At 48.4% G+C, this 17,102-nt stretch overlaps 1 protein-coding gene across 5 annotated transcripts in view; it reads left to right on the top strand.

Moving 5' to 3' along the window:
* Window positions 1-1,120: 1,120 nt before the first annotated feature.
* The window catches only part of RASL10B (RAS like family 10 member B), a 58,636-nt gene continuing 42,654 nt past the window's right edge, over window positions 1,121-17,102 (top strand). For 4 of the 5 annotated variants that reach the window (XR_011363375.1, XR_011363374.1, XM_069972712.1 and 1 more), the window contains exon 1: window positions 1,121-1,190. The gene's annotated coding sequence lies outside the window, so the exon portion shown is untranslated. Of the gene's footprint in view, window positions 1,191-11,859; window positions 11,930-17,102 lie in introns of those variants that run through there. The other variant, XM_069972710.1, reaches the window with a different exon arrangement.

Below are 17,102 nucleotides of genomic sequence, written 5' to 3'. Positions count from 1 at the left end.
TGCAATAGGTGCTGGTCCCTGCAATAGGTGCTGGTCCCTGCAATAGGTGCTGGTCCCTGCAATAGGTGCTGCTCCCTGCAATAGGTGCTGCTCCCTGCAATAGGTGCTGCTCCCTCCAATAGGTGCTGGTCCCTCCAATAGGTGCTGGTCCCTCCAATAGGTGCTGCTCCCTGCAATAGGTGCTGGTCCCTGCAATAGGTGCTGGTCCCTGCAATAGGTGCTGCTCCCTGCAATAGGTGCTGCTCCCTGCAATAGGTGCTGCTCCCTGCAATAGGTGCTGCTCCCTGCAATAGGTGCTGGTCCCTCCAATAGGTGCTGCTCCCTCCAATAGGTGCTGGTCCCTGCAATAGGTGCTGGTCCCTCCAATAGGTGCTGGTCCCTCTAATAGGTGCTGGTCCCTGCAATAGGTGCTGCTCCCTCCAATAGGTGCTGCTCCCTCCAATAGGTGCTGCTCCCTCCAATAGGTGCTGCTCCCTCCAATAGGTGCTGATCCCTGCAATAGGTGCTGGTCCCTGCAATAGGTGCTGGTCCCTCCAATAGGTGCTGCTCCCTGCAATAGGTGCTGCTCCCTGCAATAGGTGCTGCTCCCTGCAATAGGTGCTGCTCCCTGCAATCACACATTTCTGCCTTACTGCCTGTGATATCTTTACAACTTTCCCACTAGTCGCATCTAACAATTCCTGCCTGGATGGGGATGATATGGAGGTTGGATATTCACACCCGCTTATAAAGCAATAACAATGCGGCATTAGAAAGGGAATTCTTAGTGATGATCCTGCATTACAGCATGCATTACAATTCTTATTAAACTATCCTGCATTAGAGCATGTATTACAATTCTTATGAAACTATCCTGCATTACAGCATGCATTACAATTCTTATGAAACTATCCTGCATTAGAGCATGCATTACAATTCTTATTAAACTATCCTGCATTAGAGCATGCATTACATGATGACCTTGCTGCCACAGTGCAGGAACCTCCACTATAGCAGCAATCCGCATCACGTGACCCCGATGCTCTGGGTGCTGACACTGATCACACAGGTGGCCGGGAGACGATCCCTGGTGGAGGTTGGTTATAGGCCACGCCCACTTGCCAGCCTCTTACTCGGGGGTGGGCGGAGCCTCGGCTTAGATGGCTGAGGACACGCTGAGGCGGCAGGTGCGGCTGATGTGACGGCGCCAGGTAAGCGCGGATTAACCCCTTGGTGGCGGCCGGTGGGGGGTGGAAATTGCCGACCTAATTGGAATATTAAGCTGCAGCGTCGCCTTTAACCTTCCAGCTGCGGAAAGATGTGCAGAGCGGCGCTGCAGTGCGTGTATTCTGTGTGGCGCTGCTGCTGGACGGGGCTCTGTATACATTGTGCGGCTTCTGCTGGACGGGGCTTCGTATACAGTGTGCGGCTTCTGCTGGACGGGGCTCCGTATACATTGTGCGGCTTCTGCTGGACGGGGCTTCGTATACATTGTGCGGCTTCTGCTGGACGGGGCTTCGTATACAGTGTGCGGCTTCTGCTGGACGGGGCTCCGTATACATTGTGCGGCTTCTGCCGGACGGGGCTCAGTACACATTGCTGCTGCTGCCGGACGGGGCTCAGTACACATTGCTGCTGCTGGACGGGGCTCAGTATACATTGCTGCTGCTGCTGGACGGGGCTCAGTACACATTGCTGCTGCTGCCGGACGGGGCTCAGTACACATTGCTGCTGCCGCCGGACGGGGCTCAGTATACATTGCTGCTGCTGCTGGACGGGGCTCAGTATACATTGCTGCTGCCGGACGGGGCTCAGTACACATTGCTGCTGCCGGACGGGGCTCAGTACACATTGCTGCTGCCGCCGGACGGGGCTCAGTACACATTGCTGCTGCTGCCGGACGGGGCTCAGTACACATTGCTGCTGCCGCCGGACGGGGCTCAGTATACATTGCTGCTGCTGCTGGACGGGGCTCAGTATACATTGCTGCTGCTGGACAGGGCTTAATACACATTGCTGCTGCTGGACAGGGCTTAATACACATTGCTGCTGCTGCTGGACGGGGCTCAGTATACATTGCTGCTGCTGGACGGGGCGCAATATACATTGCTGCTGCTGCTGGACGGGACTCAGTATACATTGCTGCTGCTGGACGGGGCTCAGTATACATTGCTGCTGCTGCTGCTGGACGGGGCTCAGTATACATTGCTGCTGCCGGATGGGGCTCAGTACACATTGCTGCTGCTGCTGGACGGGGCTCAGTATACATTGCTGCTGCTGGACGGGGCTCAGTATACATTGCTGCTGCTGGACGGGGCTCAGTACACATTGCTGCTGCTGCTGGACGGGGCTCAGTATACATTGCTGCTGCTGGACGGGGCTCAGTACACATTGCTGCTGCTGCTGGACGGGGCTCAGTATACATTGCTGCTGCTGGACGGGGCTCAGTATACATTGCTGCTGCTGGACGGGGCTCAGTATACATTGCTGCTGCCGGACGGGGCTCAGTATACATTGCTGCTGCCGGACGGGGCTCAGTATACATTGCTGCTGCTGGACGGGGCTCAGTATACATTGCTGCTGCTGGACGGGGCTCAGTATACATTGCTGCTGCTGCTGGACGGGGCTCAGTATACATTGCTGCTGCTGCTGGACGGGGCTCAGTATACATTGCTGCTGCTGCTGGACGGGGCTCCGTATACATTGCTGCTGCTGCTGGACGGGGCTCCGTATGCATTGCTGCTGCTGCTGGACGGGGCTCCGTATACATTGCTGCTGCTGGACGGGGCTCAGTATACATTGCTGCTGCTGCTGGCGCCGGACGGGGCTCAGTATACATTGCTGCTGCTGCTGGCGCCGGACGGGGCTCAGTACACATTGCTGCTGCTGCTGGCGCCGGACGGGGCTCAGTACACATTGCTGCTGCTGCCGGATGGGGCTCAGTACACATTGCTGCTGCTGCCGCCGGACGGGGCTCAGTATACATTGCTGCTGCTGGACGGGGCTCAGTATACATTGCTGCTGCCGGATGGGGCTCAGTACACATTGCTGCTGCTGCTGCCGGACGGGGCTCAGTACACATTGCTGCTGCTGGACGGGGCTCAGTACACATTGCTGCTGCTGGACGGGGCTCAGTATACATTGCTGCTGCTGGACGGGGCTCAGTATACATTGCTGCTGCTGGACGGGGCTCAGTATACATTGCTGCTGCTTCTGGCGCCGGACGGGGCTCAGTACACATTGCTGCTGCTGCTGGCGCCGGACGGGGCTCAGTACACATTGCTGCTGCTGCTGCCGGACGGGGCTCAGTACACATTGCTGCTGCCGGACGGGGCTCAGTACACATTGCTGCTGCCGGACGGGGCTCAGTACACATTGCTGCTGCCGGACGGGGCTCAGTATACATTGCTGCTGCTGGACGGGGCTCAGTATACATTGCTACTGCTGGACGGGGCTCAGTATACATTGCTGCTGCCGGACGGGGCTCAGTACACATTGCTGCCGGACGGGGCTCAGTACACATTGCTGCTGCCGGACGGGGCTCAGTACACATTGCTGCTGCCGCCGTGGACAGAACATGGTGCTGACTGGAGACGTCCCATTTGGTGCGGTTGTCCTTCTATCTATACGTATAGCGGCTGTGTTGGGGACGTGGGGTCTGACCTGGTCTCCGGCTCTCCTGCTCCCTCACTCCACACACAGATCAGGTCATGTTAGGGGATTAGTGGAGTATTATACCTGTAATCTGCTCCACCCCCGTCTCACCAGGACATGTGCGCCATAGCTGGGGGGGAGGACTGCCCCATACTGCCCCATAGTGTCACCTCAGGAGATGTGCGGCCCACACACCCAATACACAATGCATCTCCCTAGGTTGGCTATGAGCATGGAGAAGTGTATATATATATATACTCCCTCCAGCAGGGAGATAGTTACCATAAGCTCTTACAATATATACAGTATATATACAGAATTGTATCACCTAGATATAGACTCTGCTGTGGCGGGTTTCTATGGGGATCTAGGTGGTCCGTATAGTAGTTCTATAATAGGGATAGTAGATGTTGTGTTGTCCCTGATCCCCTCCAGGCTGCGGCTTCTGCCATCTAGGACAGCGAGTAGTGCAGGAAGGGTTCTGGCTGTATCTATCAGCAGATTCATTAATGATAATACACACTGGTCTCCGCAGCTGTCAGTCATCCGTCAGCCCCTTCAGGGGTTGCTATGCACATGGTATAGCCGGGATTTACAGGCTGGAAGCTGTTGTGGTGGTTAGGAGGGAGATGAAGCCGCTCCGTGTACAAGTCACAGAACAAGTGGATGTCTGTAGCATCAAACAAAAGCTGTAATAGCCGTCAGTCACCCAGCTGCAGCTGTGCCTTTATATACGTGTGTGTAGTATTACATATGATGCATGGGGTGTGTGTAGTATTACATATGATGCACGGTGTGTGTGTAGTATTACATATGATGCATGGTGTGTGTGTGTGTGTAGTATTACATATGATGCATGGGGTGTGTGTAGTATTATATATGATGCACGGTGTGTGTGTGTAGTATTACATATGATGTACAGTGTGTGTGTGTAGTATTACATATGATGCACGGTGTGTGTGTGTAGTATTACATATGATGCACGGTGTGTGTGTAGTATTACATATGATGCATGGTGTGTGTGTAGTATTACATATGATGCATGGGGTGTGTGTGTAGTATTACATATGATGCATTGTGTGTGTGTAGTATTACATATGATGCATGGTGTGTGTGTGTGTGTAGTATTACATATGATGCATGGTGTGTGTGTGTGTGTGTGTGTGTGTAGTATTACATATGATGCATGGGGTGTGTGTAGTATTACATATGATGCATGGTGTGTGTGTAGTATTACATATGATGCATAGTGTGTGTGTAGTATTACATATGATGCATGGTGTGTGTGTGTGTGTGTAGTATTACATATGATGCATGGTGTGTGTGTGTGTGTGTGTGTAGTATTACATATGATGCATGGGGTGTGTGTAGTATTACATATGATGCATGGGGTGTGTGTAGTATTACATATGATGCATGGTGTGTGTGTGTGTAGTATTACATATGATGCACAGTGTGTGTGTAGTATTACATATGATGCATGGGGTGTGTGTAGTATTACATATGATGCATGGTGTGTGTGTGTGTAGTATTACATATGATGCATGGGGTGTGTGTAGTATTACATATGATGCATGGGGTGTGTGTAGTATTACATATGATGCATGGGGTGTGTGTGTGTGTGTGTAGTATTACATATGATGCACGGTGTGTGTGTGTAGTATTACATATGATGCATGGTGTGTGTGTAGTATTACATATGATGCATGGTGTGTGTATGTATTACATATGATGCATGGGGTGTGTGTGTGTAGTATTACATATGATGCATGGTGTGTGTGTGTGTGTGTGTGTGTAGTATTACATATGATGCACGGTGTGTGTGTGTGTAGTATTACATATGATGCATGGTGTGTGTAGTATTACATATGATGCATGGTGTGTGTGTGTGTGTGTGTGTGTAGTATTACATATGATGCATGGGGTGTATAGTATTACATATGATGCACAGTGTGTGTGTGTGTGTGTGTGTAGTATTACATATGATGCACGGTGTGTGTGTAGTATTACATATGATGCACGGTGTGTGTGTGTAGTATTACATATGATGTACAGTGTGTGTGTATAGTATTATATATATGTAACAGCAGCGTTACTCCCATCCATGATTTGCTACATAAAGTTCTTTCTGCAGATGTCATGTAAATATTTAGCAAGAACAATAGAATAATTACAGATATATAACAATGGAACAATACACATTGTTTACGTTGTTTATACATTGTATGTATCTACTGTAGGCAGTAGGCTGTATATATTGTGTGTATGTATTATATAACCACAACAGGGGTAAGGAACCTTGGCTCTCCAGCTGTTGCAAAACTACAACTCCCATCATGCCCGGACAGCCGAAGCGTCAGCTGGAGAGCCGAGGTTCCCGACCCCTGATTAATGCAGCAGAACAAAGAAATACAAAGTTATTGCAGGACTCAGACTCCTCTGGTGTTGCCCAAGCTGTGGCCGTCTGTGGCTCTTGCAAAATTACAATTCCCTGGGGGTGTCGGGCATGCTGGGAATGTTAGTTCTGCAAAAGCTAGAGAGCCACTATGGATGACCACTGCCCTGAACTGCCTGTATATAGCTGCTGGCCAGTATAGAACTGCCTGTATATAGCTGCTGGCCAGTATAGAACTGCCTGTATATAGCTGCTGGCCAGTATAGAACTGCCTGTATATAGCTGCTGGCCAGTATAGAACTGCCTGTATATAGCTGCTGGCCAGTATAGAACTGCCTGTATATAGCTGCTGGCCAGTATAGAACTGCCTGTATATAGCTGCCGGCCAGTATAGAACTGCCTGTATATAGCTGCCGGCCAGTATAGAACTGCCTGTATATAGCTGCTGGCCAGTATAGAACTGCCTGTATATAGGTGGCCAGTATAGAACTGCCTGTATATAGCTGCTGGCCAGTATAGAACTGCCTGTATATAGCTGCTGGCCAGTATAGAACTGCCTGTATATAGCTGCTGGCCAGTATAGAACTGCCTGTATATAGGTGGCCAGTATAGAACTGCCTGTATATAGGTGGCCAGTATAGAACTGCCTGTATACAGCTGCTGGCCAGTATAGAACTTCCTGTATACAGCTGCTGGCCAGTATAGAGCTGCCTGTATATAGCTGCTGGCCAGTATAGAGCTGCCTGTATATAGCTGCTGGCCAGTATAGAGCTGCCTGTATATAGCTGCTGGCCAGTATAGAGCTGCCTGTATATAGCTGCTGGCCAGTATAGAGCTGCCTGTATATAGCTGCTGGCCAGTATAGAGCTGCCTGTATATAGCTGCTTGTGGCCAGGTGGCTGCTCCGTACCAGGCATCACCTGTATTCCCCCCGGGTCGGGAGATCTTTGCTATTCCGTATCCTGTCCGGTGTCTTTATTGGATAGAAGTTTTGTACCCGGAGTCGGTGATTCAGATGCTGGAGAGACGCTGCGTCACCGCCAGGTAGAGAGGAGGCCGAGTCGTGTATTACAGGTATCACCCTCGCATAGACGGTGAAGGTTATGGAGAGGAAAGCTTCCGGTCCTATAGAGTGCAGCAAGGAATGCTGGGAGAAATCAGAGAGCTGCATCCAGACCATAATGCTGCCCGACCCTATATATATAAAGTGATATGTTCCGGATGTGAACGGCCGTCATAGCAATAGTCCCTGATCAATGGACGTTCCCTCACTTGGGATAATTTGCTTGATCAAAACGTAAATCTTCCCTGTGGAGATGTGATATAGATCCTGAGATCCGGCGCTGGGATCAATGAATAATTCTCCTGCCGTCCCTGTAAGAGCCGGAGCCTTGGCCTGATCTCCGGGGGCCCATTGTTCCCGCTCCGGCCGCGGCAGCCTGGATACCATCTATAAAGATGTTATTGTTATGGATTGATCCGGGAGGGTTGCTGACTTTATTGTTCCTCTGAAGGTCGGGGAAAGGTTGACCTGCAGCGGGGAAAATAATCAGTTCATATTCATTTAACATGTGACCTTGAATATTTTCCGACGACACAATCCGTTCCTAAGTGACAATAGTGATGGGGGGGGGGGGGGGGGCACAGCGGCCATATTGCCGCCCAATGCTTCCTTCTTATTGTTAACTTTAAACTGACACTGCCCCCCCCCCCCCTTTGTCATTCTGACATCTCTACACAGGTGTAAAGGGTAAATTTAGCGGTTTTCATACCTTATTTTATATCATACGTCATGGTGCTTGTTCAAGTAAAAAGTCATATCAACTGCAGATTGTGCTAAGTGGGTGGGGCCTCGCGCCACTTAGCCTCCGTGGCCGCGCCCCCTTGACTGCCTTTGGTGGGCCAACCTAGAGGTGGTGGGGCCTAGACCTTTGGGCCAGCCTGTTCCAATGGCCGGCGAGGGGGTGGGGCCAACGAGGCTAAGTGGCGCTAATGCCGCAAGGCCCCACCCACTTGGCACAATCTGCAGTTGATAAAAGATGACTTTTTACTTGAACAAGCACCATGACATATGATATAAAATATGGTATGAAAACCGCTAAATTTACCCTTTACACCTGTGTAGAGAAGTCAGAATGCAAAAAGGAGGTGACAGTGTCACTTTAACTTCGCCTTTAAGGCCCCGTTCCCACTGAGGAAAGGTAGCGGTATTCCGCGACGGAATTGTCCGCCGCGGAATGCCGTTAGCCTCCCGCTCATAATGGGAGTCTATGGGAGGCGCGCGCTCCTGCCCTGTCCGCGCTGAAGAATGAACAGGATATGAGCTATGATATGAGTGCCCGAAGCCCGGCGCTCGCGCTGACAGGAGAGTCCGATGCCCATAGAGAATGACGGAGCATCGGACTCCCCATTCATTCTCTATGGGCGTCTGACTCTGCTGTCAGCGCGCGCGCCGGGCTTCGGGCGCTCATATCTCTGTGACCCGACCGGCTCAGGAAGCGGGACCCGGCGGGATCACGTGAGTATAGGGGGCTCTAACGGGGGTCGGGAGCCTGTCACCCCGGCACGGGGGGGGGGGGGGGGGGGGGGCCACAGGTCTCCTTTAACAAAAATTTAAATTTTCTTTTTTGTTCATAGTATTTGTATTGTGTATTGTACATTTAAGGGCTGGGGGCCGGGCTGCGAGCGGGGGGCCGGCCTGCAGGGCACGATCGCAAAACGATCGCAAAACAATTTTTCCGTACGATATATCGTACCGTCTAAACGCTGATCGATCGTTATGAAAAAAAAATCGTTACTCTGACATCGTTAATCGTACGATCGGGCCAATTATCGTTTCGTGTAAACGCACCTTAAGGTAGCAATGTGCATTGTTATCAGCTGATTGTTGTCTTTATTACACAGAGCGATATGGGCCCCGAATGGGCAGATTATGTGTAATGGGGCCCTTAGCCAGGTTATACAGATAGAAATCTTTGTTACAGGTGAAGGAAAGCCCAGTTACGACTGCCCAAGGGGCAAACCATACACTTGAACAGGGGCTTCTCCTGTGGTCCCACGCTCTTTTGTGGTGCCCTCGGTGGTATGTGGTCGACCGGTCACTTGCTAGATGGTAACGTGCAACGCTACTGCTGTAGTGGTTGGTCGCGATATAGCTCAGCCAGATGGTGAAGTGTCGTGACGCCAGTGCCATGGGGGCAAACCTGCTTTTATTATAGTGAGGCGAGCTATACCCTTTCCCCTGCCGGGCTGTGAGGGGGTCCCTTGGGTACTTATCTGGAGTGAAATTGTCACCCACCCGGACTATCGGTACCCACAGAAAGGGGAGAAGACCCAAGGATGTGATGTCTGCTGTGTAGTCCCGTAATCATAAATAGCAGTTTTTTTCAGCACAGCCGGGAGCCATGTAGCAGGTGTTTTTACGGCAAGTTGACGCAGTTTGGCAGCAAGCAGAGCGAAAGCCACCGCAAACACATGAGCTTTTTGTTTTATGGTAAGAAACATAGATGAATTGCTGTGTGAGATTACAACCTCTCAGGGTCCTTTCACACATACAGATAAATTTATAAAGCGAACAAGGAGCGATGATTTGTCATCACAAACAATCGTCATTTATACGAAAAGATAAATTACTACAAAACTTCATAAATTCAATAGTGTTTCCTACAGTAGTCTCAAAGTAGTGTCCCCACTGCTCCCCATAGTAGTGTCCCCACTGCTCCCCATAGTAGTGTCCCCCATGATCCCCATAGTAGTGTCCCCACTGCTCCCCATAGTAGTGTCCCCACTGCTCCCCATAGTAGTGTCTCCACTGCTCCCCATAGTAGTGTCCCCACTGCTCCCCATAGTAGTGTCCCCACTGCTCCCCATAGTAGTGTCCCCACTGCTCCCCATAGTAGTGTCCCCACTGCTCCCCATAGTAGTGTCCCCACTGCTCCCCATAGTAGTGTCCCCACTGCCCCCCATAGTACAATGTACACTAGTGTAGTACAAAAAAATCCCCAAAATGCCAGCAAAAAAACAAGAGCCCATAAGGCTATGTGGTACTCGGCCTGGGATCTTTGTCATGACGCCAGTGCTAGTGCAGCACACAGGTGTGTGGTTGGTACCTGCTTTATATATGGCCGGTTTGTGTCCCCAAATGGTCGGTAACCTCCGGGTTTGTTGCGGGTCCCTTGGGCTCTTATTACAGCAACCTGATGTGGCAACTGACCCACCTGGGATGTCGGTACCACCACCCACAGAGAAGGGGAAAAATAACCCAAGGTGTGCGGGGTGTGTGGATAGGTGCAGGTGCGAGCAGAGACAGGCAGAGTCCCGTGCGTTTGATATAGAAAGATATAACACCTTTACTGAAGAGCTTTGAGAATACTCTTGATACAGACTGAGTGCTTGAGGTAGGTGCTTGGAAAGAGTAGTAGTAGTAGTGCTTTGTAAAAGGTAGAGAGAAGAGGAGACAAACTTGCCAATAGGAGCCCTATGACCAATGTAGCCCTTGTACTCTGCCGGAACTATAGTAGAGATCTGTTGTGAAGTGATACTCGTACTCAAGTTTAGACTATGTCTGACCGCCATCATCGAACCCCTCCCAGGTGGGTAGCACGAGCTCAAGTAGTCGGTTATCTGGGTGTAGCTAGGTGTCCGAGGTTTCCCAGTTACCTGCACTGCACAGTAGGATATGTAGACCTTCAAAAAACAGTAGCTTTGTCCTACTGGGATCAGCTCCTATTGTTTCAGGATTCTGTCCTGCACTTTTTAGATACGTTCCTGGTGTGGCCTAGGGTGTTCCTTGGTGACGGCTCTCCCTTACTTTTGCTTAGCACTGCATAGTAATAGTAGTTGCTTGTCTGAAGAATAGAGCCTTTTGCTGCATCTGTGCTTTGTTCCTGTCTGTTGTCCTGGCAAAAGCCAGGCCCTGGCCTAACTACAGCAGGAACTTCTTTTGGTTGTGTCCTCTCTCACTGAAACAAGAACTGATTTACCTTCTCCACCAGTGTAACTCCTCCTACAGGGGTGTTTGTGTACCCTCTTGTGAGTGCTGGGGATGAGTGTGTGCAAAAGAAAAGCTACAGAGTATAGGATAGAGAGAAAGAGCACCTGTGATAGGTCAGCGTAAAACACATGACTTAGAAACCTAACCCATAGCCTTCCTTCAGCTTTGCAATAGTAGTAATACATATAGTTATAAGAAATACTGACACTTAGTGGGGAAACTACATACTTCATCAACCACTTGTTTAACCTGAGGACTTTAGGATAGGTGCTTACGAGAAACGCTAGTAGTGGGACACCACAGCTACATGGCCAAAAATAAAAGGAGGGTGGCAAAGAAAAGAGTAAGAACATTGCTACTGCTCTGGAAGTTCCTGACATAGACAGAGGTGGCACCAGAGAGCACTGTGGCAGACTAGAAAGAATATACCACTTTCTGCAGGACATACAGCAGCTGATAAGTACTGGAAGACTGGAGATTTTAAAATAACAGTAAATTACAAATCTGTGTTACTTTCTGACACCAGTTGATTTGAAAGAAATAAAAAATTGCTGGGGTACCCCTTTAAGCCCTAAAATAGGCCTAAAATATCACTATGGGGTTAAAGGGGTTGTGTCATGAAGCGAAGAAGGTTTATTCAGATGTGAACCACATACATCTATGTAAAGGAGTATAAATGCGCTATTTTCAGTGAAGTAACTTACATTCCTGCACCATTTTGCTTCTCTGTGCATCGGATTTCTTCCTGGTTTCCTCTCTGACCTGTGACCCTGCGGTTGCCAGGCAACAGTGCGGACACTTTCCCACAATCCCCTTTGGTTGTCTGTGAAGTGAAAACCAACTGCCAGTGACAGATCATGTGACTGGGATTGAACTGAGCATGAGCGTCCCAACCTAGTGGATGCCTGGTGGGTCGTAACCGAGGGCAACAGGTTATAAAGCAGCACATGGGGGATTAGTGAGTCTATAGCTCTCAAATGAAAGAAAGCTAATGAAAAAAAGGGAAAGCGAATCTCACTATTTGTTGCTCGTTTTCTGCCATACACAGCTGCATCTCATTGTGGCTCCCGCCCCCTCATGTCACACGAGATAGCGCCCTATTACATAAGGGTGGTCGGGGAATATATCAGTAATAGGACACTGGCCCTATTACATAAGGGTGGTCGGGGAATATATTAGTAATAGGACACTGGCCCTATTACATAAGGGTGGTCGGGGGATATATCATTAATAGGACACTGGCCCTATTACATAAGGGTGGTCGGGGAATATATCAGTAATAGGACACTGGCCCTATTACATAAGGGTGGTCGGGGGATATATCATTAATAGGACACTGGCCCTATTAGATAAGGGTGGTCGGGGGATATATCATTAGTAGGACACTGGCCCTATTACATAAGGGTGGTCGGGGAATATATCAGTAATAGGACACTGGCCCTATTACATAAGGGTGGTCGGGGGAATATATCAGTAATAGGACACTGGCCCTATTACATAAGGGTGGTCGGGGGAATATATCAGTAATAGGACACTGGCCCTATTACATAAGGGTGGTCGGGGGATATATCGGTAATAGGACACTGGCCCTATTACATAAGGGTGGTCGGGGGATATATCAGTAATAGGACACTGGCCCTATTACATAAGGGTGGTCGGGGGATATATCAGTAATAGGACACTGTCCCTATTAGATAAGGGTGGTCGGGGAATATATCCGTAATAGGACACTGGCCCTATTAGATAAGGGTGGTCGGGGAATATATCAGTAATAGGACACTGGCCCTATTAGATAAGGGTGGTCGGGGAATATATCAGTAATAGGACACTGGCCCTATTACATAAGGGTGGTCGGGGAATATATCAGTAATAGGACACTGGCCCTATTACATAAGGGTGGTCGGGGAAAAGTTGTCGGTCACTATTTGGCAGTTTGTTTCTGAGCTGGAAGAGTCCAAGCTGCTGTATATACAGTATATATTCCCACAGATCATGTAGGACATTAGGGAGAAGCTGCTGAGCCGGTGTGATAGATATCTCCCCTGGTATATGACCGGCCATTTATCAAGGAGCAGGAGGGCGAGTCGGTCCTGATAAAATTCAGGACTCTGAGTCGGAGCTGCGGTTTACCGACTCCACAGCCCTGGACACAGCACAGACGCAAATGGGCCCTAAGACTTTACTCGATTTATAATGGAAAAAAATGTAGCATTCTAAACATCGTCAAAAAGTGAATCCTCTTCAATGTTCTCCAACCCATCTAAGTGTACGGCCAAGGACTATTGTGACTGGTATACAGCACATTATAATGCGTCTACATTTCCCTAATAGTCAGCATAATGGTATCCCCCTATTCTTCTGCTTACTTTGTACTTTCCATATACATATAATGGGCCCACTTCCCATTGTGTTACTGATATTTATTTGTAGGCACAAAGCAGGCGGCAGCTCCCAGCGGGAGGGATGGCGGCCGTGCGTGCGATCTCAATGAGCCTTGGATCCTGGCACAGCGTTCAGTGAGCTTGGGAAGAAAACTTCTGTTATATACAATGCCGGGGCACTTAGGCTGCAATTGCGTATTATAGGATTTGGATACGACAAATTACCCCAAACTTGAAGCGTTCCCAACGGCCGGCGTCTTCCTGTTACTCCCTGTAATATTTGAATATCACCGTGTTCTGAAATACCAATCGATATTGAGTTTGGAAACACTGATATGGATAAAATAATACTAATATTGATGTACCGCCGCCATATTCTTACGCAACTCTGACCTGGCATGTGGGATTTGTGCGGTCAAACCAGTGCGGCCAGTTGTTCGCTGAGAGTCAGTGAAACACAATACCCACAGAATGTTTTCTTTTTTTTTTTTGGTATGGTTGTTTGCAGTTTTCTGATATTTCAGCAGGCCACAAGGGGGCGGTAAGCTGAGAAGATGAGAATACCCCTTTAGGCTGTGTTCACACACTGTCTTTTTTGGTAAAATAACGTCCGTTGTTCTCATTCTTCGGTGATTCGCATTGGAGTCACAGAATGTATAGAATAACGTCTGTTGTTTGCTTCAGCCTTCAAATTAATTTTCAGGACATTTATTTGCGGACATTGTTTTTAGTAGTTCACACACTGATTTAAATTTTTTTTTTCTGGATGACGTTCCACCATTTTTGTAATTCTTTAATAGCCAAACCCAAAAAAGCGGCCATCATTAAAGGAGTCCTGCCTCGGCCACTGACTGGTTAAGCTGGTTCGACACGTAACGTCCCATGTCCTCGATCAGACCAGGAAGTGTCCAGGACTGGAGCTTCGGAATACCGGCACCAGCGCTGGAAGTGAGAGCATGTTACATCCTCCCCAGCACTCTGCCAAAAATCACCCCAGCCCGGAGTTCTCCTTTAAGTCTTAACTTTAATAATGCACCAATGGTCGCCATTGCATTGGCTCAAAACAACGGCCATGGTATTCTTCTTAATATAGCATCTAATAGAGAAATCATTTTTCGTTTCTTAAATGCCTTATATATCTTAAGGTACACGGGATCTTCTGCTGGCGCCATCTTGTGTCTATGTTGGGGGAGGCTGGCCTAACTTAGTTACTGAGGCCAGCCTCCCTCTCGTATATTGTTAGATGACTCTGATTAACTGAGCAAGCTGAAGGCCGGGGATGGGACACCAGCTGTTACAAAACTACAACTCCCATCATGGTCTCAGGATGGATGCAACTATGGGGGAGATTTATCAAACATGGTGTAAAGTGAAACTGGCCCAGTTGCCCCCGGCAACCAATCAGATTCCACCTTTCATTGATCACAAACTCTTTGGAAAATGAAATCTGATTGGTTGCTAGGGGCAACTGGGCCAGTTTCACTTTACACCATGTTTGATCAAACTGCTGCAAATAACTCTGATCTAAGACGCAGCAAAGGAATTGTGCAGTAAAACATATTACCAAATGCTCAAAGAATGGTCGGTCTTACCTCCTATTCGGTCCCGATTTTTCCCTATTCCTCTAGTAATAATATATATTAATAATAATAATTCGCCCAATTGATCGTATGATGATTTTGAAGCAACGATTTGGTTTTATATAACGATCAGCCTTTAGACAAAGAGAAAAATCGTTAGAAAAATTGTTATTGCGATCGTTTTTAAGATGGCTTCAGCCTATCTCACACGTAGGGGGAATCTTTGAATGGCTGTTTAGACAAAGCGATCTGCGAATTTTTACCCAATGACGATTTGAAAACATGTTGAAAGATCACAACGAGCGATTTATCGCTTGATCGTTTGCTGTGTCTACACGATTATTGCACAAATGCGAAAATTCGGACGATAATTGTTCGGTGTAAACGTACCATTACTTTCTCGCGTATTATGAGTTGCTCGGTGCGGCCTGGAGAATCCTTTTTTTTTTTTCTTGCAGTTTTTAAGTTGACAATTAATTGAATGAAGGACGGGAACCCGGGTGACCTCGCCAGTCATGTGACGCGTTGCACCTGGGTCTGTCAGTGACGGCCATTGTACCGTCTCTTTTCCTGGCACCGTAGTCACACGGAACATAAGAAGTGACAGCAGAGAAGCCGCGAGCCTGTAGATGAGCGCTCTCTCCGAAGCCCATTAACAAAGTGCCTGAAATTATAGGTCTTCTCCCCAAACCCTGTTCTGATATCATATTAAATGCATGTGATGGTTTTATAATTAGTTCTAAGCGGCTGCAGGAACGGGAATGAATTACTGGTGACCTGTGCCGTAAACTTGGCGGGATTCCAGACTCTCTAAAGCCGTTACCGTCCTCTTAAGATACACGGAGCAACGTTACATGATCTGATCTGTAATGTTTAACCCCTTAATGATGGATGGCAGGTATATACACGTATATACGAGGATCCAGAGAGGGCTCACAGCGTCGGATGATCACGGACCACGGCTACGGGCCAACGCAAAATAATAATTCAAAATTTCGTGTCATGTTGGGACAAAAACGCAGAAGGACATTTACAGGGAACAGTCCGCAGCAGCAAATCCAAAAGTGAAAAAATGTTCCAGCAAAAAAGTCCTTATTTACTTTATTGTAGAAAAAACTTCCATTAAAAAAAAAAGCAGTGACAGCTTGCTCAGCCAATCGCTGAACATGGCACAGTCCCGTCTTGGCCAGTGATTGGCTGAATGGTCTGTCACTGCAGAGACTGGTTCAGCAGGGTCAGCCGCGGCTGTGGTCAATGGGGAAAAGGCAGGAGGACACCAGGGGAGCCTGGAGAGGTAAGTATAACTTCTCTATATATGCCAGAATACCAGCAAGGGCTGCACGATCATCGAGCCATGCTATAGGCTTGATAATCGTGCAGCGATCTAGCAGATCAGGGCTGTCTTACATCGCAGATTGGCCCTAAATTTGGCTCAATAGACATCAATCTAGAACACTGGAAATATTGTTATACTGTTATATTTATGGACTCGCCGTTGCTGAAATCGTTTTCCTCTTGGGCTTGAGGTCCCTGATGGATAAGTGTCTTTGCCGTCAGAAAGAATTGTATTGTTAGGTCTAAATTTTGTAAACTACTGCAAGTCCCGGCTCCAGTCAAGAGAGAATATTTCCCAGTCACCATGGAAACTGGGTAACGGCAACTTGGCCGGCTCTCATTAAAACTATAAAACAAGTTGTATTTCCTTAACATTGTGGTTCTTAAAGGACGCACAATCAGCGATGGGTCTGAATACAAAATTTTTTGAAAAAAAATCAATGCATCATCTATATGCGCAGCGCTCAAAAAGTTGGGTTATTACGACATTATCTGCAGAAGCCATTGGGTTTCCTTAGCGGCTGTAGATGTATGGAGAGCCCTGTCCACCCTGCTGGAAATCTCTCTTGTGCCGGCGTGTGGTAGATGTGGCTGCGTGTTGGTTGGTTATAATCACCATCACAGGTCGCATCTGTGGACGTTCCAGGTACATACAGGAGCACCTGCAGCTACACCCCCCCCCCCCCACACACACACACTATATTCATTGTATGGTTTCACGTTTGCTTCTTTAAATAGAAGGCGTTTTAGTGGGATTTTATGATGCTTATGATTCTAAGCACATT

Source organism: Dendropsophus ebraccatus, chromosome 5 (assembly GCF_027789765.1).
Source record: "Dendropsophus ebraccatus isolate aDenEbr1 chromosome 5, aDenEbr1.pat, whole genome shotgun sequence".
Taxonomy (NCBI): Eukaryota; Metazoa; Chordata; class Amphibia; order Anura; family Hylidae; genus Dendropsophus; species Dendropsophus ebraccatus.
This window is presented reverse-complemented; position numbering and strand designations above follow the sequence as displayed.